The sequence below is a fragment of the Mirounga angustirostris genome, unplaced genomic scaffold, assembly GCF_029215605.1.
Source record: "Mirounga angustirostris isolate CCGP_5_RB_7025 unplaced genomic scaffold, mMirAng1.0.hap1 SCAF_16, whole genome shotgun sequence".
NCBI classification, from domain to species: Eukaryota; Metazoa; Chordata; class Mammalia; order Carnivora; family Phocidae; genus Mirounga; species Mirounga angustirostris.
The window spans coordinates 7,255,141-7,281,169 of NW_026991724.1; the positions used below are offsets into that span (position 1 = coordinate 7,255,141).

The 26,029-nt window shown below is 47.3% G+C and overlaps 2 long non-coding RNA genes across 3 annotated transcripts in view; one reads left to right on the top strand and one right to left on the bottom strand.

Moving 5' to 3' along the window:
* Positions 1-26,029, top strand: part of LOC135362778 (uncharacterized) — a 39,306-nt gene that overhangs the window by 8,718 nt on the left and 4,559 nt on the right. The gene's annotated exons all lie outside the window — the stretch shown is intronic.
* Positions 713-25,185, bottom strand: LOC123855242 (uncharacterized). 2 transcript variants are annotated; one of them, XR_010408006.1, is made up of 5 exons: positions 25,025-25,185; positions 23,221-23,373; positions 7,497-7,727; positions 6,887-6,998; positions 713-1,883 (listed from the first exon to the last, which is right to left on the bottom strand). It is a non-coding gene; the product is annotated as an uncharacterized LOC123855242 (long non-coding RNA). The 2 variants fall into 2 exon arrangements; XR_006793485.3 differs by lacking the exon at positions 7,497-7,727.

Here is a 26,029-nt window from a genome sequence, read left to right on the forward strand (position 1 = left end):
TCCTTCCCCTCCCCACCATCCTGTAGCATCTCCAGCCAGAGCTACTCAGAGAAGAACCTCCTAACCAGGCTCCCTGCCTTCATTATCAGCTCTCCTCACATCTGAGCATACCACAGGCCACAGATGTTCTGCATTCTCTAGGATAAAGGTCCTTCATGATCTCAGCCTGGCTTTATGCCCTTCTTATAATCCAGGCCTGAGCCATACAAATCTCTCTCAGTCCCTGCAATGTGTGGACCACTCTGTATTTCCCCTCCAAACTGTCCCCCAACACCTTATTCCTGTTGCCTGGCTAATTCCTACCCATCCATTAAGCCGAGTTAGACATCTCTCCCTGGTGCCCCAACCTGGCAGAGCTGGGGGCCTTCCCATGCGTCCCTCTAGTGCCCTTTGTTTTTCCCCTGCCATGGCAGGTGTCAGCCTGTGTCATAATTGCCTGTTTGTCATTGTAGATTTGCTGCCTATGACAGAGCCCGACACATAGTAGGTGCTTAATAAATGTTTTTACAATGAATGAATGAACAAAAACAAGAGAGAGATTGGCTTGGCACAAAATGAGCATATTAAGACCTAATAGGTGGGGTGCCTGGGTCACACAGTCGTTTGGGCATCCAACTCTTGGTTTCAGCTCAGGTCATGATCTCGGGGTCATGAGGTCCAACCCTGCGTCAGTCTCCATGCTCAGCGCACTCTGCCTGAGACTCTTTCTCTCCCTCTGCCCCTCCCCTCCATGCTCTCTTCTCTCTCTCTAAAATAAATAAATCTTAAAAAAAAAAAAAAAGACCTAATAGGTTCCCAGGATGTACTAATGAGAAATTATGACTTTGCGGGTAATGGTAGTGGTTATTTCTAATTTCTTCCCTCTCTTTCCATTCTCTGCCTCCTCCTTTTGACTATACATTTTCTAAAATTTCTACAATCAACATGTATTTCTTTTCTAGTAATATAAGAAAATACTACTCATTCATTTTATTGCCCCAAAGAATGAATTTTGCATCCTGGATTTTGAATTTTGCATCAAAAGAGGGGGGATTGAACCCTGGGTGCTGCTCCTGGAAGGTCAGCAGCAGCCCTTTACTCTAGATGCATTTTTCTCATTTAGCTATGTTTCAGCATTTCAAGGATTTTCAGCCAATTAAGATGTACTCAGATGAGATGGCTTTTAAAAAAGAAGTCTTTATGGGTATTAAAGAGGGCACGTTCTGCATGGAGCACTGGGTGTTATGCACGAACAATGAATCATGGAACACTACATCTAAAACTAATGATGTAATGTATGGGGATTAACATAACAATAAAAAAATAAAAAAAAGAAGTCTTTAAAATGCTAAAATAGGCAAAATAGCAAACCATGCTTAAAAGGAAGCAAAAACACTGAAGGGATGAAATGCTATGTATCATGGAAGAAGGAATTAATTTTGACACGATTGTTACACATATAAAATTAAGGTGGACGTGTCCTTGGATGAACGAGCTGAATGGGCTCAAGAGCTCAAGCAGAGAAACGGCTGCCTAGCATGCGCACCCTGCAAGGCCATTTGGGTGACTGCATGGTGTTCTGTGTATTCTGTCTGGTCCTTCGCTGTGAGGCCCCGCCCATCCCACCAGTGGGTAGACGGACCTTGGCTGGAGGCAGGCCAGTCACCTGGGTGCCAGGGGTTTCTCGGACAGGAAAAGGGGGCTGGAAGTTTTATCAGGGGAGAAGGAAGGGTCTTTGGATCTAGACTTCAGGGAATCAAAATGTCTAGGAGAGTGCTTCCGTTCTGCATCTGCCTCCCGGCTGGTTCCTGCACCACACAGCTGTTTTTTCCAGTTACCCAACTGCGTAGTGCGTCCTCCACCATGTAGTGCTGTCAGACGAACAATGTTTGCATCGGTGCATTCTGTGGGGGAGGAATTCAAACAGGACACATTGGGGACGGCTTGTCTATCCACCAGTGTTTGGGGCCTCAGCTGGGACAGCTCTGCAAGGCTAGCAGCTGGAGTCAACTGCAGGCTTCTTGACTCATCTGTCTTGTGGTTGATGTCAGCTATTGGCTAGGGGCCTCAGTATCTCTCCACGTCATTCTCTCCATGTGAGCTTATACCTGGGATAGTTTGGTTGTCCTCACAGCATGATGCGGACTTCCCCCAGAGCAAGCATCCCAGAAGGGACGAACAGGGCAGAAGCTGTATCCTTTGGACAACCTGTCTTCCAGAATCACATGGCACCACCTTTCCTGGGGAGAGCATACCCAGCCCCTGTCCTGACTCAGAGGTGGAACCAAGACCCGACCTCTCAATGAGGATGTGGCCAAGTCCCGCTGGAAGAGCATGTGGCAAAGAAGATCTTGTGGTCATTTAGGAACTGCCCTGTTTCAGGACCTTCAGGAACATCCCTTACAAGCCTGGGATGAAGGCTGCTCTCCAAGTCATATAGACTCTCTCTCTCCCCAATGCCTTTGATTAAAGGTTACTCCTTCTACAAGGTCTTCCCTGGCCACCCTGAATCTGCTCAGATATTCTTTATCACCATGCCCTCCTCATTTCCTTTATTGGCTTATTCCACTTTGGGATTACGTATTGATTTCTTGGTTAAGTACCAAATCTATGCCTATTTTATTCGTATCCTCACTGCCTAGCACAGTGCCTGGCACATGGTATTCACTCAATGGAGATGGGTTACATGAATAAATGCTACAAAGTGCCTACCTCAGAGAGGCTGGCTGGGAGCTGGAATCTAGGGCTGGCTTAGATCCCTAGGTGATCATGTTTTCAGTAAGTCCCTGTGTTTAGCTTCGCTTTGCTCTCCCCTGTTATTTGCAAATCCTGATACCGTGCTTCAGCCTTGACCCCGCTGAGCTAAGGTTCCTCATTAAGGCTAGGGCGGGCGTTAAGTGGGAAGCAGCATCCCCTAGTGGCCAGGATGCTGGTGATGGTGACAGATCCCCAAAGGAAGGCAGGTGTCTGGGCACAAGAGCTGAGATCCAGCTGCCCCAACCACATGGAGATTCACTGAGATTCATTTCCTGCTTCTACCCTTGGGGAATCTGGATTTTATTGGTATTAGTGGAGATCACTTTTGATTACAATTGGAAAGACCCCTTCACATAAATGTGCTTACCAGGGGCTGTTGTGTCATGTATTAAAACATCGCAGTTCTTTAAACGTGACTTTTAGTAGCTGTCACTAGGCAAGCTGACTTACAGCAGCTGTGACTTACCTTTGGCTTATAGCTTCCATTAGTGAAAAAACATGTAATTATGCTCTGACCTCATTGCTAATCATCTTCCCTTTGTACACTCTGCCCTGGCACTCGCACACTTTCCTCTTTGCTAATCTTCAAACCCGTGCAGAATGCCCTACCTCAGGGCCTTTGTACCTGCTGTTCTCTCTGCCCCAGGTACTCTTGCTCCAGGGTACATGGCTCACCCCTCATCTCCTTCAAGTCTTTTGTTCAAAGTGGGTCTTCTCCACGAGGCCTTCTCTGACCATCCTATTAACACTTGCAAACTTCCCGCCAAGGCAGGCCCCATCTCCTCTCCAAAAAACTTAGCTCCTTTTAATGTCATGTAATAACGCTAATTGTCTGACTGTTTCCACCAGACTTTAAGCTCTAGGAGGGCAGAAATTTTTGTTTCCTTTCTTCACTGTTGAATCCCCAGCTCCTAGCTCGAACATAGTCAGTGCTCAGTAAATACTTGTTAAATGCATGATTAAACAACTCTGTTAATAACCATTCTTTATGCTGGGCATTTAACAAATCATTTTCATGATCCACTCCAGCAACCTATTAGGTATTTCTTTTTGTCTCTGTTTCATAGAAGAAGAAACAGGCTCACGGAGGTCAAGTAATTTGCTTGGGGGAACACAGCTACTACCTGGCTGAGTTCGGAGTCAAATTCAAATGTGTCTGACTTCAAGGTCAATGCTCTGTTTGGTTCTGCTTCCTCCCTGACCAATACCCAAAAGAGACCCAGCCCTGCTCCGTGGCTGGGTGAGGAGGAGCAGGGTCAAGAAGAGCAGACATACAGGTCCAGGGTTGGGAAGTACGGTGTGGGCAGAAAATGTTGGGGGTGTGAGTTGTTCTCCACACCATTCCACAGAAGCTGCGCGCCAGAGGAGATGGCTGTGAATTTCAGGATAGCCCTGTCTGTCGCAGCCTGACCTGAAGGCCCTAAGGAGACCTACTCCACCCCAATTACACACTGATCAAACTCCCCAAAGAAACTATGTTTCTGAAATTGTGGAATTCAGGGAATTCTATGTCTCATGTTGACAATCATGATTATAAATGATTATAGGCTACATGATGATAAGTATGGGGAGTCTTTTTAAATACAAGACTTTTTTCCTTAACACAAGGCATTTTAAATGGAGTGCCTGCCCTGTGACCACCCACCGCCAGGTCTCAGAGGTGATTCAAAGGGAGAGGTTGGAGGAGTCTGGTTAGTGCTGTGAGGTTCCCTCTTGGAGCTCGGAGATGAGAGATAAGACTGAGAGATCTGAGTTCGGAATGGGGCCCTTCAGGCACCCTGAGCCTGAGCAAGGGAATGTGATGGTATAAATCCATGGTCCTCAAAGTGTCGTCCTGGATCAGTGGTGTCAATATCATCGCCTGGAACTCGTTAGAAATGCAGACTCTCCCCTCTCCCCTACCCAGTGCTGATATGGGGCCCAGCAGCCCGGTTTTAAGAAGCTCTCCAAGTGGTTCTGAATGAGAACCACTGGTGCATACCTTAATGCAAAAGTAGGGCCTCGCTCATTCTCTGGTTCCTTCAGTAATATTTGTCCCCCCCCCATGGCTGTGCTATAGGGTCTAGAGTCAGATCTGGATTTGAAGGCCGCTTTGAATGCAAGGGTAGTTAATTTCTCTGGGCCTCAATTTCTTTCTCATTAAAATGGGGATAAGGAGCACCTGCTCTATAGAGTTATTACATATGGTTAAAATGGAAGGAGACCATGTGTATAAAGCTCCTGGCATAGAGTGTGTATTCAGTACCTTCCTTTGGTATTTGCTTCCTGCCTCCCTCCTCCATTAGTCTGGACATTTTTGATTAAGAACCACAGAAAGCCGTTCACAGTGGCTTAAGGAAAAATAAATATTTGATGGGTTCAAGGAATTCCTTGAATAATTGTCCATACTTGCTGCCTCTAGTTTCTCTCATCCCACTCATTTTGAACCCACCCCCATCGGGGTTTTGTACCTCTGCTCCTCCACTGAAAGTGCACTTTGGGTTTGCAGGGACGACCTTGAGGCTCAATCCAATGGCCCTTTCTGAGCCCTTATCTGATGTGCCTTTTCAGTAGTACTGGACACAGGTGTTCATGTTCTCCTTGATATGCTTTCTTCTCTGGCTTTGGGGACAACCTCCTCCCCGACCCTCCTCCCATGGCTGGGTGACCAGGCTTCTTTGTTGAGTGTCCATCACTCTTTAGCTCTCTAAAGGCTTAAGTCCTGCAGAGCTCTGGCCTTGGACCTCTTCTCTCTTCTACCCATACTGTCTTCCTCGGGGATCTCATCCAGCTACATAGTTCTGATCCTAAGCCAATTTATATCCCCAGCCTGGACCTCTGCCCTGGACTATACTCCGGAATATCCACCTGCCTTTGCAGTGTCTCCACTTAGATGTCTCACAGGTTTCTCAAACGCTGTTATGTCCAAACAGAGCTCCCATTAGCCCCCATGCCCTACCTCCCACCGAATCCTGCTCTGCCACAATTTTCCCATCTCGACTGTGATTGGTCAGACCAGTGTCATGTGCTCATTTCTGGAAATGGGCAGTGGGTTCCGGGGGAGGGGGGTGGAGGTTACCCTCTTCCCAAGTCACTGGATGGAGACTCAGAGAAACGTGTCCTCCCAAAGGAAAACTGGGGTGCTATTACCACGAGAGAGTGAATGAGTGCTGGGAAAACAAAACCATGACTGCACTATTCCCTCTAATTTTAGACTTATTTGAGATATCTGACAGGTGGAAGTCTCAGGAAGCAGAGAACAGCTTGCGGCCTGGCCCAGAAGCTGTGGAACTTGGTTTGGGACTTTGAAACTGTTCCTTGTCTAGGATTATGATGAAAGAAAAATCCACAGGCCACCTCAAACCAAAATCAAGGTTTTGGCAAGCCTGTATTCCTTCTGGAGGTGCTAGTTTCCTGGGTTTTTCCAGCTTCTAGAGGCCGCACACATTCCTTGGCTCGGGGCTCCCTTTCATCTTCAAAGCGAGCAACGAAGCATCTCTGTGACCCTGTTTCCATCCTCACATCTGTCTCTAACTGCCTCCCTCTGCCATTTTTAAGAACACTTGTGATTATATTGAGCCCACCTAAATAATCCAGATCACTGTCCATATCTGAAGGTCAGCTAATTAGCACCCCTAATACCATCTGCAACCTTTATTCCTCCTTGCCGTGTGAGGTCATATATTCACAGGTTCTGGGGATTAGGATGTGGCTCCTTGGGGAGGCCATTATGCTGCCCACCACAGATAGGACAGATGGTTAGCTCAATCTGGTTCACATGGCAGGTGCGGCAGGGTACCAATACTGACAAACCCACAAGTCCGCCTCATGGGTTGGGGGCAGAAAAGTTTCCCAAAGAAACAGTGAGTGGCATGAGAGAAGAGCTGTGCCCACCTCCTGTTCCTTCTGAGGGTCTAGGCAAGCTCTCTTGATGCTGAACAAGACTGTCATATGCCCCATCGAAGCTGCTTTACGTTAATAGACTTCTGATTCTAAAGTGGAAGTGCCCCATTGTGATGGTTAATTTTTCATGTCATCCATTTCTCTGGAGAGACCTGACTAATGCACCCGTGGAAAGAGAGTCAGGAGCCCTGGTCCTGCCTGTGTTTCTTGCTGAAACAATTTTGAAGGTTCTGTCAAGTCTGGGAATTCTAGAATTCTCAGACCTCACCTGGCTGGGGTTGGAGAGAAACCATCCTAGAGGGAGGAGTCAGCATGAGAAACTTCTGACTGGCTTTTTCCTTAAAGGGCAGCAGATTCTCCAGAGTTGCAGGTGATTCTCACTGTAACAAAAGAGGGAGAAGGGTCAGAATCCATCACAGCAGCACCTTTTATCTATCACCTGCAAGAAGCAAACAAGATGATGTGGATGTTGGCTGGGAGCCCAGTGCTCCCTGGAGCTTTACAGAAGAGGCAGACCTGCTACTCCCAGAGTTCTTCTGTGGTCTGGTCTACACTGGAGGGGGAGAGGCAGGCTTCTAGCTCCAAGCAGATCTGTGTCCCCAGCCTCATTTGCCTGGGCAGGCACCCACCCAAGAGTCTTGGGGCTCATGACACTGCTTAGATGTGGAGACAGGGGCAGGGGACTCCAGGCAGGGGACTTCAGGCCAGGATGCTGTCAGAGCACAGGTAGACAGACACTACCTTCAGTGGACTGAATGTTTGTGCCCCCCCCAATTCATATGTTGAAACCCTAATCCCTATATGATGGTATTTACAGCTGGGTCCTTTGGGAGGTGATTAGGTCATGAGCGTAGAGCCCTTGTGAATGGGACTGGCACCTTTGGAAGAAGAGACCAGAGATTTAGGTAGTTCTCTTTCTCCTGTGTGAGGATCCAAGAAGACTGTCATCTGTGAATCAGGAAGCAGGTCCTCACCAGCCACAGAATCTGATGGCACCTTGATCTTGGACTTCTCAGCCTCCAGACTTCGAGAAATAAATTGCTTGTTGTTTAAGTCTGTGGTATTTGCTGTAGTGGATTAAGACAAGGTCCTTGATAATCTTCCAGGGCCTGGAAGCAGGAGAAGGACTGATATATTAATATTCAGCCCAGGGCAACCTCAGCTCCCCATTTCTGAAGTTTGGAGTTTGTTAGAGTCCAAAACTTAGCCATATATATATATATATATACACATATATATACACATATATATGGCTGTGTTAGATTTTTCCCCTTTCTTTTATCTAAACCCTGGAGGAAGAATAACCATGGAAATTAGAGGAAGCATGGAATATTTCTTTCTGAGAGGTTGAAAACAAGTACCAAAGTCCACTTGAGTTATTTATAAGAAAAAAGTTTGGACAGAGCTCTTTAAAAAGTGGATGGTGGGGGCGCTTGGGTGGCTCAGATGGTTAAGCGTCTGCCTTCGGCTCAGGTCATGATCCCAGGGTCCTGGGATCGAGCCCCACATCAGGCTCCCTGTTCAGTGGGGGGCCTGCTTCTCCCCCTTCCTCTGCTTCTCCCCCTGCTCATATTCTCCATCTCTGTGTCTCAAATGAATAAATAAAAAAAATCTAAAAAAAATAAAAATAAAAAAAATAAAAAGTGGTCGATGGAACACAACCTTCAAGATGAACATGTATGTAAGCTTGAGAGCATTCTCAAGCTTCCGGGTGGCTCACAAACAGAAACTGTATCTGGTAAATCTTGGGAAAACAAAAATAGGCTAACAAAGTTGAGAGCAATGAAAGGCTAGTTAGAAAGGTGGCAAATCAACTTGGACATGGGTCTTTGCATATCCTGCAATCCTGTCCTGAAGAGTTCTGTTCTGTGTATCTTACTAAGGTTCTTTTTGCTTTGTTTTGTTTTGATAAAAAAATTAAGAACTTATAATTATCTCTTTGAAGGCTTCTTATTTCTTCATTTCTCCTCCTTTCACCCTAACACCCCCTATGAACTTGCTCTTGTTGCCAAATGGATCATTTGAGTTGGATACAGGAATTAATTCAGGTAAATGAATGTCCACTTAATGTACATGAAGCTTTGTCTTATCAGGCAAATAGCTCCTCAAAGAAGGATGGTGGATATCATCTACAAGATTAGAAACGGTTCTGCTTTGCTTTGTTAATTTAATTTACTTTTCATTATTTAACGGAATAGAAAATTTAGTGTAAATGTGTACTGGACAGTGAAGCCATCTTGGTAGGTTGTTTAAACCAGGATTTCCCAAGTGCCACGTATCCATCACCTGGGTAACTTGGTAAAATACAGATGCTTGGTGTTACCCCTAGGGATACTGATTTAGTGCCTCCAGAGGTCTGGAGATCTCTGTTTTAAAAACCTTCCTTAGGGTGAATTGACCATCCACTATTGTCCAGGCAGCACGCCTGCCCGAGGGCAGAGCAGCCAGGAGGGAAGCCACAGAGTCCTGGGCATTTAGCCCCAGAGAACTACATCCATAAAATGTCAGGACTGTCCCAGATAGAAATCAGCAACATGGGACAGGGACCAGTGGCTGGAAGAGGAGTTCCATCGGGAGGGTCCTGGATTGTCCAGGTGGAGATGACCCATGGGCAGGTGCAGACAGGACTCTGAGCTGCTGGAGTCTTGAGCTCACGGACGATGACACGTGATGAAAGCGTTTATGAGGCAGGACGGGATCAGTACATCAGGGAGGCGCCCAGATGTGCAAGGAACAGACAGAAGATACGGGTGAAGTTTTTTATCTCGGACTCCAGAGGTAGAGCAGAAGTCGCCAGGGGAGCCAGAGACTGAGACTGAGAAATAGGATGTTTAGAGTGATCTTCAAAGAGGAAACTTCAGGAACTTTCAGGGAGGAGAGGAAACCAGATTCAGAGACATAGTGTGCATGTGCATGCGGATCACTTGTTTAAGAAGGTTAGTGGGTTAAGAAGGAAGAAATACGATGGTATTTTTAGGTGGTCGAAAGGTCATTTTAAGTTTGGGGAAATCTGAGCTAGTTTGTAGGCAGAGGGGAAGGAGAGGAAGATATTATTGATGTGAAGGGGGAAAAAAATCATGGAGCAACAGTGTGTTAAAGATGGCTTAAGTCAGGATCCTAGCAGGAAACAATCCGCTTCAAATGGCTTAAGATTCTTTAATAAACCTCCATTCTTAGAAGTGTGGTTTGGGTTAAGAGAATCAACAAGGGATGTCGGGGCACCCAAAGACTAGCAAGAGCTGGGAGCCATTACCACCCATGGCTTTGAAAGGGCAAGAGGAGAGAGTGGGGTGTGGGAACCCTGTGAAAGCTGAGGCTGTGGTCACCGGGGAATGCAGTCATACCCAAACCCGGACAGGCAGAGAGGGCGCTCTGGAGGGAGGACCCCTCTCTCCTACCCTCTGATCACCTGCAGGTGCCTCCCATTCGTTGAGCCCAACTAACAACTACAGGGGAGAGAGAATCATGGCCTAATCCTTATAACCGGTGAATAGGTTAGCCTATATGGTAAAAGAAACTTTGCAGATGTGATTAAGTTAAGCATCTTGAGATGGAGAGATTAAACTGGATTTTCCGGGTAGGCCCAGTGTATTCACAGGAGTTCTTATCAGAGAAAGAGGAAAGCAGGAGAGGAATAGTCAGAGAAAGAGATGTGACAATGGGAGTAGCCAAGAGCCAAGGAATACCAGTGGCCTCTGGAATTTGGAAGAGGCAAGGAATGGATTCTCCCCAGGAGCCTCCAGAAGGGGCAAGAGCTGCTGACACTGGGATTCTAGCCCCATGAGACTCACTGTGGACATCTGACCTCCCGAACTATAAAAGAATAGGTCAGTATTGTTTTGAACTAGTAAGTTTGTGGTCATTTGCTGCAGCAGGAACAGTAGACTAATTCAGTAAGGGAGCCCCGGTGACGCATTCCATAGAAGTCAGCTTCCAGGGACACACAGGACAGAGAGGGTGAAGAACGGAACAGAAGGGACAAATGACATAGGGACAGATGTCAACATCTAGAAATCAGATTTCTCTGGAAAGCTGCATTCCCTCTGCTGAAGGGTAGTGTGAAGAGCAGAGGATGACTGGATGGGGGAGATACTTTAAAGTGTGAAGGGGGATACCAGCACACATCACTAGGTGGATGTACGTGATTTTGAGTGTACTAAGATGAGGTGGAGCCAAAATTGGGGTGAGGCTGGAATAAGAGGCCAAGGCAAGGGTTGGTGAGGGGACCGCCCCAACCAGCATCACTCCTCCACAGTAGTCCCTAATTTCTCTGGGTTTCATCTTTTTCCCCAATCTCAGTCCAGGTGTTTGGGGGACCCATCTCCCTCCTACCGGTGATGGGCATGCGGTCTAGGACTACCCAAGCAGCATAGCTCTGTCCTTCCGGCCAACTGATGGGTTGAAGGATAAGCATGTGACTCAAGTTGGTAAATCAGAGTGAAGCCCAGTTCTTGCCCAGGAGTTACCTGGAAGAGAATTTCTCTCTTTTCTGCTGGACTTGAACCCTGGGAGGGCATGAGGGCAAAGTCTATCTGAGTTGCAGCCAACAGAGCAGAAGAATAAGGTGGATAGACACTGGCGACATTGTTCAAGTCCCCGAATCCAGGCACACTTCAGTCTGCCATAGCTCTGGTCTTTTCTGTTTTATGTCAATGAACTTTCCGTTTTGCCTAACCGTTTGTAGTCATCTCTAATTGAAATGCTGCCCTTCTGACACCAGGCCTATGCTTGGGACCAGCCCCGCCCTTCACTTGTCCTCTTTTGATCCCATTGTGCATGGAACATTTGCTCCCCTGTGGCTTCAGCACCTGTGTAATTTATCAAAGAGGACTGTAGTCAAGGTGACAGGTCATTGATGACAGGTTTTTTGAGAGCAGAAAACTGTCCCCAAAATAGGATACTTTGTGCTGTTCTTGAAATGGTTTCACCGTCAAGTCACAAAGGGAGGTTTTTGTCCCCTACATATGTAGGTATGTAACATCACAACAAAGACCCAAGAAGCAATTTCCCTTTTTCGGGATGAGTAAATATAGAACTAGCCATTGCCAAAAACCAATGTGCTAGATAAATGTACTCTCATAAGAGAATGATTTTCCTTATAAGTGTACCAACTGAACTGGCATTTTTTTAGTCCTTTACCCTTTGCAAAGTATCATCTGCCTCAATCAACCCAGATTAAAACCACCCCAAGAAGTGGGTATTACAGTTCCCATTTTATGGGTCTGGAAATTGAAACTTAAGAGGTTAAAACACGTCACCCCAAGTTCCCTAGTGAATGAGAGTCAAAGATGGAATTAGAACCCAGGTCTCTGCGATTCCACGATCCCACGTAATTAACACCACACCAGGCTGGCTGGGTGAGAGAGTCAGTGGCAATGTCAGGTGGATTTGGGCTTAGAGTCCATTTCATACTCTCTGCTGCCAGGGACAACCTCTGTGGCTTCCTCAGACCATTGAATAAGGGTCAGAGAAAAGTTAGAATGTCCTTAGTGGAAAGCAGGGGCAAGAGTTCAGAGCTTACTAACTTGGTCTTCCTCCATGATCTTTCACCAAGTCCTGTTGATTTTGCTTCTCAAACAGATCTATGTATTTCTGGCCATCTGCAAGCCCCAGCTTCTTTTGCCTGGACAACAGCTGTTGTCACAGGACTCTGTTTCCACTCTTGTCAACTCCAGCCCATTCTCCAAAGTGCGCAGGAGTGAAAGCAACAGAAGTCAAGTTTTGTCCCTTCTCTATTTAAGACTTTTCATGATTCCATCTTCTCTTAGGATCAAAATCACACAATCATGAAGGCTTTTCCTGCATATCCTGGCCCCCTCTGGCCCCTCAGCTGCATAATTCACATCTCTCCCCCCATCTCTGGGCTCCAGCCACACCGGCGCTGCTCTCTCCCAGCTCTCTTCAGTGTCATGATCACTTTGGTCCCGGAACCTGTTCCTACTCCTAGGATGCTCTAACCATGCCATTCCCCCGTCTCCCACATGGAACCCCTTCCACCTAGTTTATCCTGCCCACCCTTCCATCTCAGCCTTCTCTCTTCCTCCAGGAGAGTCTCCAGTTATTGGTCCCAGTAGCACCCTCTTCATCTCTTTTCCTTGTAGCACTTACCCCAGTTTGTGTAGCCATTACTTGCTCTCATCTCAGCTAGACTCTAAGCTCCATGAGACAGGGAATATGTTTGTTGGTTGCGTCTAGTGGACACTGGTTGCCTGCTTTTCCCATTTCCCCCTTCCCCTTCCTAAGAGCACCCATGCTTTCTTTCCACAACAGGGTAGAATCAACTCTACCCTGTTGTGTGACAAATATGAGATTTGAGGGGGGCTGACAGTATAAGCTCATTCTTGCTGTAATGATTGGTATCCGACAGAGAGTAATGCAGCCCTGGGATAGTCCACACGTGTCCTTACCTGGCCACATTTGGTTTGTCTTTTCCATGGGCAACTTTGGACCATTCTAGGATGATTGAAGGAGTAACTTCTAAAGATTTTTATTTATTTATTCATGAGAGACAGAGAGAGAGAGAGGCAGAGGGAGAAGCAGGCTCCCAAGGAGCAGGGAGCCCGATGTGGGACTCGATCCCAGGACCCTGGGATCATGACCTGAGCCGAAGGCAGATGCTTAACCATCTGAGCCACCCAGGCGCCCTGAAGGAGTAACTTCTGATCTATCTGCAGCCATCTTGCTACTATGAAGGTAATTTGCATGAGGACAATACAAAACTGACATTCAGAAAAAGGGAGAGCTGTGAACATTGCAGAGACACCAAGGCAGAGGGGTTTCTTACCCTTTAATGAGGTTACATTAAAGATGATGTCCCGGGTCACCTGGGTGACTCAGTCATTAAGCGTCTGCCTTTCGCTCAGGTCATGATCCCAGGGTCCTGGGATCGAGCCCCGCATCGGGCTCCCTGCTCCACGGGAAGCCTGCTTCTCCCTCTCCCACTCCTCCTGCTTGTGTTCCTGATCTCGCTGTGTCTCTGTCAAATAAATAAATAAAATCTTAAAAAAAAAATAAAGATGATGTCCCAATTCAAAGGTTTCTCCAGCTAGTTCAGGTCATTTCCAGGGTGGAAATGTTTCTCATGGATCCTGGAACAAATCATTCTTCTTCATTCTCTTTGGCTGCCTCCTGCTCATGTGACCCTTGTCTACCTTTATTGATAAAGTTCTGGTAGGAGGTTCTCTACTCTTTTTTTTTTGCATCCACACCTTTGCAAATGGCTTCATCATGTGTGGAGTGTATTCCCTCAATCCTTGACCATCTGACTTGCACTGTTCAATGGTATATGTGTGGAAGTGACCTTAAGGGGGCTCACACGTTTCCACTTGTACTCTTTCCCCTCTGCCATTATCATGAGAGGAACATGCCCTGGCTAGTCAGGTGGTACAAGGAAGAAGAGAGCTACATGAAGCAGAGATGCCTCAGTGGATCCTAGCCTAGATTAGCTAAATTCTCCCTGACTTGAAGATACACAAGTGATAATTAATGATTGTTGTTTTAAGATAATGAATAATTGTTTGGGGGTGTTGAGGTCCTTTGTTAATAGCAATAGCTAATTGATACAATTTTCCATGAAAACATTGACCCACTCGGCATAGCCATTTCTGCTGGTGCCCTGTGGACTATGGCCCACTGTGTAGGTGACTATCCTTTTTTTCCCTCCAAACTCTACCACATTTAGTTGTATAGACCTCAGAGTAGGATGGCTTATGCTCAACTTCTCAGTCTCTTCTGAATGCAACTCCTTCAACTTTTGGCCATCACACCTTCTTCTATGAGGCTCAAGCCCAGCTCCTAAGGTTGGGTAAAGAGACAGTACTCATGCCATCCCCTCCACCACCTTGCTTTCCCCAGGCCCCAAACCCTAAATCTCATCATCTGCTTTCATAAAAAATAAAATAAGTAAAATAAACGAAAATTCTTACCTTGACAGGCCTGCAAAGTCAGGCAAACACCTGCCTTTAGATATCAGTAGCCTATTTAATTTGGCAAACTGCCAGTTTTGGTCTCCAAGAAGCAGACATTAGGATGGGATTAGACAAGTGGAAGACTTATTGGGGGATTGCCTGTGAAAGGCATGATAAGGGGGAAGAGGCAGGACAAGCCTTCAGATTAAATCCATGCCTGACACCTGTGAATGGAGAGTAGGAAGGAAGGCGAACAGGGCAGGAAGAGCCTCGGACCACAACACAGATAGAAACACATTTTGGCCAGGCCGATGAGGAGTCCTCAAGCTAATGTCACCCCTTAGAGGAGTCCCATGCTCTGTGGGAATGGGCTGGCACTGTACTGTGCTATTCTCAGTCATTGAGTGGAGCAGCCTGAGAGAAGCGTAAGCCTCGGTATGAACGTGATGCAGCCAGACAGGTGGCAGCTGGGGCTGTCCATCAACTGTGTTCCCACAGTGGGGGAGATCTGAGTGATCCATTTTCATGGCTACCATACTCTGAATCCCAGATTGGCCCTCACTGGTTCTGCCCTGGATAGAAAAATGTATTCAAATGAAGTATTGAGAGAATAGGAGGTGGGGGAGGGGAAGAAATCAGATCTCCCCAAGGAGAGAATCTGGCCTCTTTAGAGCATGTTCTTATGGAGCAGACGGACAGACTCGTTGTCTCAGAGACAGGCACCCAAGGCAAGGCAGAACACTAACCAGCTGGCTTTGGGGCAGGTAGCAGGTCTTGTGGTTGTTTACCAAAATGGTATTGATTACAAAGGGGACATGGTAGCAAGACAGGAGTATGGGAATCATTTATGCACTTTCCGCTTCAAAGCAAAGGAGGAGGGAACACAAAATCCTCAAGACCTACCTCCTACAGCCAGACTCAAGGCACAGGAGAGAAGGTTCAGGGTCACAGTGGCTTTCACTTAACAAATACTGATTTCACAACTTGTGCTCAGAACCGTACCTGGGTCTAGGGGAATGCTCCAGGTAGCCTCCGGTTAAAGCCAACATTTTCCAGTATGCTCTGGACCCAGTAGGCTGACTTGTATGGACAGCATCAGGCTCCAGTGCACTCTCGTTACTGGTTGGGCCAACAGGGCGCCCTGGCAGGAGATCAGGAGGTGGAGGGAGGGTGGAGTCAAGTTCTTCTTCCTCTGGCTTCCTCCCTGTGGTCGCCTCATATCTCCATGATTGGCCATCACTGTTTCTCTCAAGCGGGCTGATTCGACACAGCTCTCTCCTTTGTGGCTTCCCTAATGAGTCCTCCCTTCCTCCATTCAAGACTAGGGTAGTAAGTCCCGGGTTACTGGCCCTACACCTACTCCTTTGTTTAAATAAACCCTCCTCCACTTCTCCAGCTCAGATGTGCCATTAGTGTCCTGTGAGGCTGGGAGTGATGAAGGAGTAATTGACAAGTCAGACTTGGTCTGTCTAGGGCACCAGACATTAACTTGGTCGGCTCTGGCTGCCACAGTGAAATATCATAGACTGAGTGACTTAAACAGCAGGCATTTATTTCTCCCAGTTCAGAGGCTGGAGGTCCAATATTAAGGTGCTGGCAGATTCAGTTCCTGTTGAGGACTCTCTTCCTGCACTTTTTCGCTGTGGCAGAGGCACACACTAAGAGCGCTCTGGTCTCTCTTCCTTTTATGATAAGGACACTGACCCCATCACAGATGCCCCACACTCATGACATCATCTAAACCTGATTATCTTCCAAAGACCCCATCTCCAAATACCATCACATTGGGGAATAGGGCTTCCATATATGAATTTGGGGTGGGGGACGCCCTTTAGCCAATAGTAGGCATCAAACAAATTATTCCACAAACATTTTAAATTATAATACAATAAAATCTATGATGGAAAAGTGCTTAGTGCCCCCTCTCTGGGGTCAGGTGGGCATCAGAAAGGGCTCCCCTGAGGAAGTGACATGTTTCATGTGCTCTGTGCTGGGCTTGGAAGGAAAGTTTCAGGCAGAGCGATAGCACACATGAAAGCCTGAGGTGGGAAGGAGCTGGGGGACTGAGAGAAGGCTTGGCGTCAGTGGGCAGCAGCCTGGTGATGGCAGTGGGGAGAGTGGCTGAGAGGAGGCTCTGGAGGAGGGTGGGGATCATGGCGAACCATCCCCAGAAGATGGGTAAGGAGTCTGCATGGGAAGAAAGCTCAGCCCTCCAAATCCCTTTGTTCTGACCCCTCAATGGGATACACCATTTCTATCTGGCTATTCCCTTGTTTTATCTCCTTGAGTCCTAGGAGTTGAGGGTCTCTTGAACTTAGTTTTCAATCCATACTTAATCAGTTCATATAAGTCTCAGTCTCTCTCTCTCTTTCTCTCAAAAAAAAAAAAAAAGGCTTCAAAGACCAAGGTCACCTACTGATCTTGAGAAGGACATGTGATTAGGGGCCCCCTGGCTGAGCCAATGGACAAGTCCCCAGGTTGAAACTGCTGAGTAAAGGCTGGGCTATTGCCTTCTGCTCTTCTGATCTTTCTCTGGGCTTGAGGGTGGATGGGAGGATTAACTCCTTGTGGTTCGGGTGGTGAGAGGGTCCAAATGACTCAGAAGCAGAACGAGCCTAATATGTAGAGGGCTGGTTATGAAAGGTTCCCAGATGCCAGGGAATGCAAGACAAAGTGCACTTGGCAGGACACTGTGGGATCTCATTTACTGGGTCCATTATCTGAATTATGAACCATTTGAAATTAGGACCACGAGATAGAAATAAAAGATAAGAGTGTTTGCAGTCATCCTTGTCCCTGCTTGTCTGTGTTGTGGGCATCATGGGCCCTCTCTTACCTCTTCTCATGTTTCAGATAATTTAATTAAATTTAATTAGTTCTCCTGGACCCCAGAAAAGGAAGAAGGGAGCCAGCATTTACTATGGGCTAGGTACTGCATGAAGCATTTTGATCCTGGAAGCCACACACAGCCGTTAACTTCATCATTTGGTCTTCCCAGAAGCCTTCCATAGAAGGTGTTATTACCCACATTCTGTGGGTGGGGATGTGCTGGAGCTTAGAAAGATTAGATAACTTAATTGTAGTCCCTTAGTTAGAGTTATACACCCATCTGTCCATCCATGCAACTGTGCATCTAGCCATCTGCCCATCTATACTTCCATCCATTCATCTTCAGTAATAATCACTGACCATGTTTATATATTCTCCGCTGGGCACTGGGGTATCATCAGGGAAGGAGGCACCTGGTCTCTTGCCCTTATGGAGCTCAAAGTCTAGTGGGGTGGGTGCTCAGGCCTCTTTAGGTCCCTTGAGTGAAATGTCTCAAAGATCTTCTTATTCATAGCCCCATTTCCAAGGTCTCTTACATAGTTGAGGTCTGAACTTGGTGTCTGGAAGAACTAAGGGCTTTTCAGTGACACATGAGCTACCCTTGGCCTTCAAAGGGAATGTGTTTTGGGTGAGTGGTGGTATCAGTTGCCAAAAACTAAGGGGGTTTCCCAGGACGTGGGACTTTTGATGCTAAAACCAGAAAGTCCTGGGCAAACTTGGATGGTTGGTCACCACAGTTCAGTGATTCTCAACAAGGGGATGATTTTGTTCCCCATCTCAGGGACATAAGGCAATGTCTGGAGACAGGTTTGGTTGACACAATGCAGGGTGAGGGAGCTGCTCCTGGCATTTGTGGGTAGTGGTCAAGAATGCTGCTAAACATCCTGCAGTGCACAGGAAATCCCCCTTCACAAAGAATCATTGAGTCTAAAATGTCAAAAGTGCCGTGGGCGAGAAGTGCTGCCCTGTTTGGTGGGGGTACAGTGGCATGGGAGGGATAAGTACATAACCAACAGATGGGTTGATCTGGGCCAAGATGGAAACTAAATGGCCTTGTGGGCTACCAGGTGCTTTAGGACCCCCACCCCCCTTTCATGGTCCATGGTTCTGCTGGGTCATGTTTCTCAGCCTTGCTCAGTTGTAAGAATCACTCAGCTGTAAGTTAACAACCAGATTACTAGGACCAGTCCAGTCCTGCTGAATCAGAATCTGCAGGAGAGGAGACTGGGAATCTATTTTTGTTGAGTTTGGGAAACACTGTGCTGAGTCACCAGTGGGGTCACTCAAAGCTGAGGATACTGAGGGGCCTGATGTTGGCTTCCTTGGTGGTGGTCCCACCACACCGTGGGACCTGGTCAAATCCTCATACTCTCACCTACGAATTACGTGAGCCATGGGAGGCTAATTGGTCATCTGCTCTATGACATCACTCTGAGTGGATGTTCACGCAGCTGGAAGGGCTCTTGAGATCAAATCAGAGACCTCAACTTGAGGAAATGGAGGCCCTGAGGTCCAGGGAGCACTTGTCACAGAGAGAGAAGGAGTGGGGCCAAGACTGAGACTTTGAGAACCTTCTATCAGGAGATGATTGCTGAAGCCCTATAGGTAGGGGAAGCATGCGGACTCCCGAGGACTGAGCATAAACCCACAGTGGAATTCTCTCTACTAGCAGAGTACGAAACTGTTATCTCTTTGTCTGATTTTGTTTATATCCTGCCGTGTTCTAGAAAGGATTTTGAATCAGCTTACCAAAAACCTTACATGGAGTAACATGAGAAAATGTACATAAGAATTAAAAAATTCATACCCAGAGGAATTGTACATAAGTTTGGGGAATCATCCTCAAATTTGACTTTGAGCTTCCTACCGAGGAATTTGCTGTAGCATTAATTAATTCATTCCTTAAATATGTCTTGATTATTTCTATAGTGGCAGGTTCTATTCTAGGTGTGGGTGTGCAGTGGAGATCTCAAAGGTCAGAAAGCTTAGAGTGTCGTCTAGTTGCATTGTTCTTATTAATGACATTGCATTGACCTTGCCATAGACAAACAGAAGTGTTTGCCTGTGTGTGTGTGTAGTAGTAGTAGTAGAAGCCCTAGCATATGGCAGTATTGACCCAAATTTAGTTAATTTTAATAGTTAATAGTTAATGCGGAGAACCAATGCAGCTCATTCTGGGCAAGCCAAGATGAGGCATCTGATGGAGGTAGAAGTATGTAGGCACAGCAGGAAGTACCATATTAGCCCTAAGGGTTTAGTCATCAGAATGATGTACAGAAGGAATGGGCGACATTGCTTAGCCTGGAGAGTGGTAGGTGAAGGTGGGTTAAAAGTTCTCCCACATGTGAAACAAATGCTGCCAATGCCCTGTCCGTATCTCTTGGCCTGACCACACACTAGTGGTACCCTATGGAAATATCCATGCCTCTCCACCTGAGAACCTGCTCTGGCCCATGCACAGGGGTACAGGCTAGAAGCTGAAGAGTTACCCATGCCAGGAGCAGCATTCAGCCAGTGGTGGGGGGGAGTTGCAAGGTAACTACCCCGGCTTCTTCACCTCTTAGGTGGAAAAACTCTGATGTATATTCTGCACTATGTTCCAGACTTTCCCCGTGGAACCAAGCCCTGTGTTGCCCATGACGGCTGCCTGCTCAGTCACACAATGCTTCTTTCCTTGACTCATGCTCCCACTTTCCTGCAGATGCTCTCCCCAAAACTACTTACACTCAGGTTCTTAACGCAAGGTCTGCTTCCAGAAGAACCCAGTTGTCCTTATAAATAGAAAATCTAACACAATCTATCTTATTTAAAAGGCAACAGTGGCTTGGCCACTTTAAAACGCTGCCTCTCCCATTTCTGGCTCTTAAACTCCACTTCCAGGGTCCTGCTGTGTAGCCAAATGCAGACATGTGAGAGTGGGTGGCCACATAATACCGAGCACCTGCTCATGCAGAAGCCCTTTTTGGGCAGCCTCAGGTGCACACGGATTTGCCCAAAGGGATGTGGGAAGGGGGAGGTGGTGTTGAGGAGAGACATGGGAACGGAGAATAGAAGCAGTCAGGTAGGCTAGGCTTCACTGACCTTGCCTCATTGACAGGAGGTACTCATTTCTGGCCTTGTGATTGTACGTTGAGGCTTTTTGTAGCCCCAACGAGTGTGGGTTAGTATAGTAGGGTGGGCAAAGTTCCAGGCTCTAGAGTCAAACCGAGGTGGACTTAAAACTTGGGAGTTGGCATTCAGTAGCTCTTTGACTTTGGATGACTTACTTAGTCCCTTGGCTCATGTGATTTTCATGAAATGAAATTATAACATGCACAAAGAATTGTATGCGTTGTACCTGGCATGCCATAGAGTATAAATGTAGCAATTATAATATTGGTGACTATGTGTGTGTATATATATATATATCATATAAGTGTATATGTGTGTGTGTATAGGTATATCTCCAAAATATAATTAGAGCCTAGAAAATGTGGCTGGCATATGCCCTAAAGTATATATCTGCACAGAGATCAGATCCATCTATGCAGGATAAAGATCTATTTTCTTCAGAAATTGTTCTCAATATTGGAATTCCCAAATCTACACAGAAGTGGAAAAAATAATGTAATGAACCCCCGAATATCCATCAGCTATCTTTGGCAATTATCAGCATGTCCCCAATCTCGCTTTATTGTGTCCCCCAACATTTGTTTCCTGGAGCACTTTGAAGCATGTTCTGGCAACAAGTCACGACAGCTGGTATCTCCAGTTTGCACTGTGGTGGATTTAGCCCCTTTCTTCTTCACCCAGGGCTGGGGACCGTGCACAGAACCCCGCAAGTTGGCCGTCTGCCCGGGGCCACAGGTTCTCTGTCATGGTCCCTTCCCACTGCCCTGAGGATCGACGTCCCTGCCCTCCACCTGCATGCTTTTTCCTCCCAGGCGGCGGTTTGTAGCACTGGTTTCGAGGTCGTGTCTCATTTATAGCCAGGTACCTGCTGCCTGTTCCTCTAGACTTAGCCGGTGTCATTCATGCTGAGCGTCTCTCTCAATTCTGGGAAAGTGCTGCTGCATCCACATTTCACAATAAATATCTTTTTAAACGGCCTGGTGTTCAGGCTCATTTTTCATTGCCAAGGAGGTTTTGACTGATGACCTAAAGAATTGCTTCCCTGTGACTGACAAGGTACTACAGCATCACGGCGTCCTCCACTCTCCCTGCAGGAGGCTGGGGGAGAGCCGTGACTTGAAGTGTCACAGGCTGCTTCCAGCAGAGGCACGTTACCCCAGTTACTGCCCGGCTTTCTTGCCCCCATGGGGCTGCTGGGGCAGGCAGGTGCATTTTGGATATGCTCCAATGGGACACGTTTTCACAGGAAATCAATGTGAAAGGCCTCCAAGGGCAAGGTGAAGTAGGGCTCCCTGCTCACTAGGCTCTGTGAATGCCCTTGCTCGAGTCTACAGGTGGCCCACAAAGGCATGGTTTCATAGTGACCTTGAATTCCACTGAACACAGAGGCTCTACCAGGGAGGGAGTTGTGGTTACAATTCTCTCTGGCATGGAGGCCCCAAGCTGCAAAGGCTGGTCATTTCAAGAGCTCCACAGGCCCTGGGCACTCTTACTTTGTGAAAGCACCTTCTTACATCACATCCATCATAATAAAATGAACCCACGTCCTGCATGAAATGTAATTCACGTATCAATGCCCAGTTGCAGATAACTAGAAGCATGGAACACATTCTCTCCTAGAGCCTTCAGTGAGAGCATGGCCCTTTGAACATGAGGAGGCCTTGAAGATTGGTGTTACAGAACTATGAAGGGCCTGAAGAAGTCACCTAAATTTTTCAGTCGTACTTTCTTCGTTTCATGGAGGAATATATTGCCCAAGTTTGGAGTTCTGTGATATAAAAAACGAGCTTGCAGTTCCAAGGTGACTCACTGCAGTGGCAAAAGCAAGTTGATCTTTTGCTTTCTAGGTGACCTGGGAAGGTTTTTCAGTCTTTAGATGAGAATGGAATCCAGTTTGGAGTAACCCGAGTTAATTCTGCTTTAATGATTGATGATGCTTCAAAGCCTCTAATCAAGCCCGTCTCAGAAGTCAGTCATTAAAAAATAGAAGTGTCATAACAGAGAAGGGCCTTCTGGAGCATAGTTGGCTGGAGGCCACGAGGAGGCTCCTGAGTGGCTCTGGCCTTTTCACTCTGAGATTCATCATCAGGTCTTCCTGCTGCCCACAGTTTGGTTCTCTGACTCTGTCCCTCCAAATTCACGTTGAAGTTTTAACCCCCAGCACCTCAGAATGTGAATGTATTTGGAGAAAGTGTCTTTAAAGAGGTAATTTAAGTTAAAATGAGGCCATTAGGGTGGTCCATCATCCAAACTGAACGGTGTCCTTATAAGAAGAGGGGATTAGGACACAGACTCATGTAGAGGGAAGATTAAGTGAAGACACGGGGAGAAGACAGTTGTATACAAGCCACGGGGAGAAGCCTCAGAAGAACCAACCCTGCTGACACCTTGAACTTGGACTTCCAGCCTTCAGAACCATGAGCAAGTGAATTTCTGTCCTTTAAGCCCCTCACTGGGTGGTACTTCATTATGGCCCCTCTAGCAAAGCAATACAGTTCTAATTGTGTTAATGGACGTCTGCCTCAATCCCTTGGTCTGCGACTCACCCTCCCCCACCCCCCGCCCAGGTCAATCCTCCCAAACCCCTCCCACGGGCTGGTGTCTGAACTCCACCTATGATTGTGGCTTGGTGGTCTGTATACACTTTTCTGAAGCTAGCTTTCAAGACCTGGGACTGTCATGGCTCCTAGATCTCTTGCTGAGATGCTGTTGTGGGCCTTGCTTGCCCAGTCATCCTTCTTTTGGGAAAACTCACCTTCTTCCATTCCTTGTGTTTCAAGTAGGGCCATCAGTCATAGCGATTTATTTGCCTTTCCTCCACGGAACCACTTGTCTGGTGCACTCTCTGCACCATTATTCTCGACCAAGAAACATTTCAGAAGGATAATTAAACAGTTTTGGCAGCCAGCTGGGGAGAGAGAGTAGAAGGTGACAGAGCTGTCCTGGCTTGGGCATCTGATGGATGTTTGTGAGGCTGGTAACGTGGAAGGAAGAGCAACTTTGGGGGGAAATGATGAGCTTTGGTTTTCAACAGCTATGAAGTGAGCTGAAGAAGGGATGTCTTAGGAGTGCTGGTTTAGGACTGAAGGGGACCAGGGAAGAGAGAAGAATTGATCCTGGTGTGAGAGAGAAAAACAAATATATATATATATATTTTTAAAGATTTTATTTATTTATTTGACAGAGAGAGACACAGCGAGAGAGGGAACACAAGCAGGGGGAGTGGGAGAGGGAGAAGCAGGCTCCCCGCAGAGCAGGGAGCCCGATGTGGGACTCGATCCCAGGACCCTGGGATCATGACCTGAGCTGAAGGCAGTCGCTTAACCAACTGAGCTACCCAGGCGCCCCACAAATATATTTTTTTAAAAGATCTGTTTATTTGAGAGAGAGCTCAAATCTGATCTATCTGCAGGGAGAGGGGCAGAGAGAGAAGGAGAGAGAATCTAGAGAGAGAAAAACAAATATATATTTTTAAAAGATCTATTTATTTGAGAGAGAGCTCAAATCTGATCTATCTGCAGGGGGAGGGGCAGAGAGAGAAGGAGAGAGAATCTAGAGCAGACTCCCTGCTGAGCATGGAGCCCACCGCAGGGCTCGATCTCTGGACCCTGAGATCATGACCTGAGCCGAAATCAAGTCAGACGCTTGGGCGCCTGGATGGCTCAGATGGTTAAGCGTCTGCCTTTGGCTCAGGTCATGATCTCCGGGTCCTTGGGATCGAGCCCTGCATTAGGCTGCCTGCTTGGCGGGGAGCCTGCTTCTCCCTCTCCCTCTACTGTTCCCCCTGCTTGTGCTCTCTCGCTCTCTCTGTCAAATAAATAAATAAAATCTTAAAAAAAAAAAAGAGTCAGACGCTTCACCGACTGAGCCACCCAGCCCCCCCCCCCCAAATGATATTATTAACCAGCCACTTCGGCATCCTAAGGATTGCAGCGAATGCCAGGTTCAGCTGAGCCCAATCTTCAAAGGTGGGCCTGGAGCTGTGTTGGGGAGTGGAAACTGGTCAGAGGTCAGTCATTATTTTGCAATATAGAAGGGAGAGAATTTGAAGTTCCCAAGGGCTGTCAGGAGGTGAGGGGTGAGCGAGAAAGATGGAAGGAGGAGACAGCAGGAGGAAAGAAGCCCAGAGATCCGCCACAGCCTGGAGGGTCCCAGGCGGAGCAGGGTAACGGGTCAAGAGTCCCTGCTGAGGCAGAGGCTGAGGAAGGTAGAGCACAAGATGTACGAGTCTCTGCTTTGCTCCCAAGCACACAGACTTAGCGCAGTTTGTGTTTGGTTTTGTTTTTGGAAGGAAATCGAGGGAGGGTCTGAATGTTGGTATTTTCAGCAAAGTGAGAGCCCCCAAGATTCGGTATGATGTGGGCACGAAGGTGCCCCAGCTAACAGGCAGGTCTCACGTGCATGTCATCTGCCTCAAGTCTGAGCTCACCAGCCGGTTGGTTCTGAAGCCTCCTTGCAGATTGCTGCGTCCCACCTCACGGGGAGGTTCCCCACCACATGTGTAGATTGGCCGACTGCCTCAAAAAGGCTCCCCCACGAGAAGTCTCCGAATGACCCACCTTTCAGTTCTGTCCAGTGGCCTGGCTTGACAATGCTGGTCCAAAAGATAGCCCAGAAATTGCCCGTTGCCACTTTGAGATCACAGTCGGGGAATTGGCTACACGAAAAGAGGCAAGGTTCACTCAGCAGCTTCAAAAACATTTTTTTTCCCCTCAGCCAAGTTTCTGTTCTGCTAGCAGTTCTTGCTTGTGACCTAGAAGCGGCCAGTGCCCCAGGGAACGATGCTGTCTAAACTTCCTCCTATTTACTGGCCTCCCCTCGCCCTCCCATCACCACTGGGCACTTGTGCTTCCCAGCAGTCTTTGCAGGCCAGCCCTTCCTGCACCCCACAGCCCTGCTCGGACCCTCGTCCTATCAGATGCAGGCCTGCAGCTGGATGGCAGCCAGTTGCAGCCATGAATGTTGGCACCGGGCTTAAATCCACACTGGCTTCCCTCCTCCCTGCAGCGGGTCCAGCCTGGCCTTCCTGTTCTAACTTCTCTCTCTGTTCTGGCCAAGGTGTATGGCAGACTTTCCTGGTCCAAATCGTACTTGAACAGCTGGGGTTTGTGTCTCTACATGCATTCTGAGCTTTGTGGATATGTACTCTGGCCATGTTGTCTGTAAATTAATTTCTCTTTTGCACACCGGGTTTGTTTGATCCATTAACATATGTACCCCCACCCACCAAGTTTAAGAAATTCCAGAGTCCTCTTTTCCTTGTCTTTGAACAGAAGTGATTACTTGTCTGGTTGCCCAGATCTGGCTAGAGCAGGGCCAAGAATCCCCTCTTATACACACCACTCCGTGCCTACACCCATTCAAAATCCTCTTAAAGACTCAGAGTCATCCCCTTTATCACCCTCATTTATTCATTTACAAGAATATTGAAACCCATCATGTGCCAGGGACTATGCCGGATGCTAAGGGCACAATGCTGAAACCAACAACAATGGCCCCCACCATCTGGAGCTTGGTGTCTAGCCGGAGATATAAATAAGTAAACAATTTAATCAACCGATGTA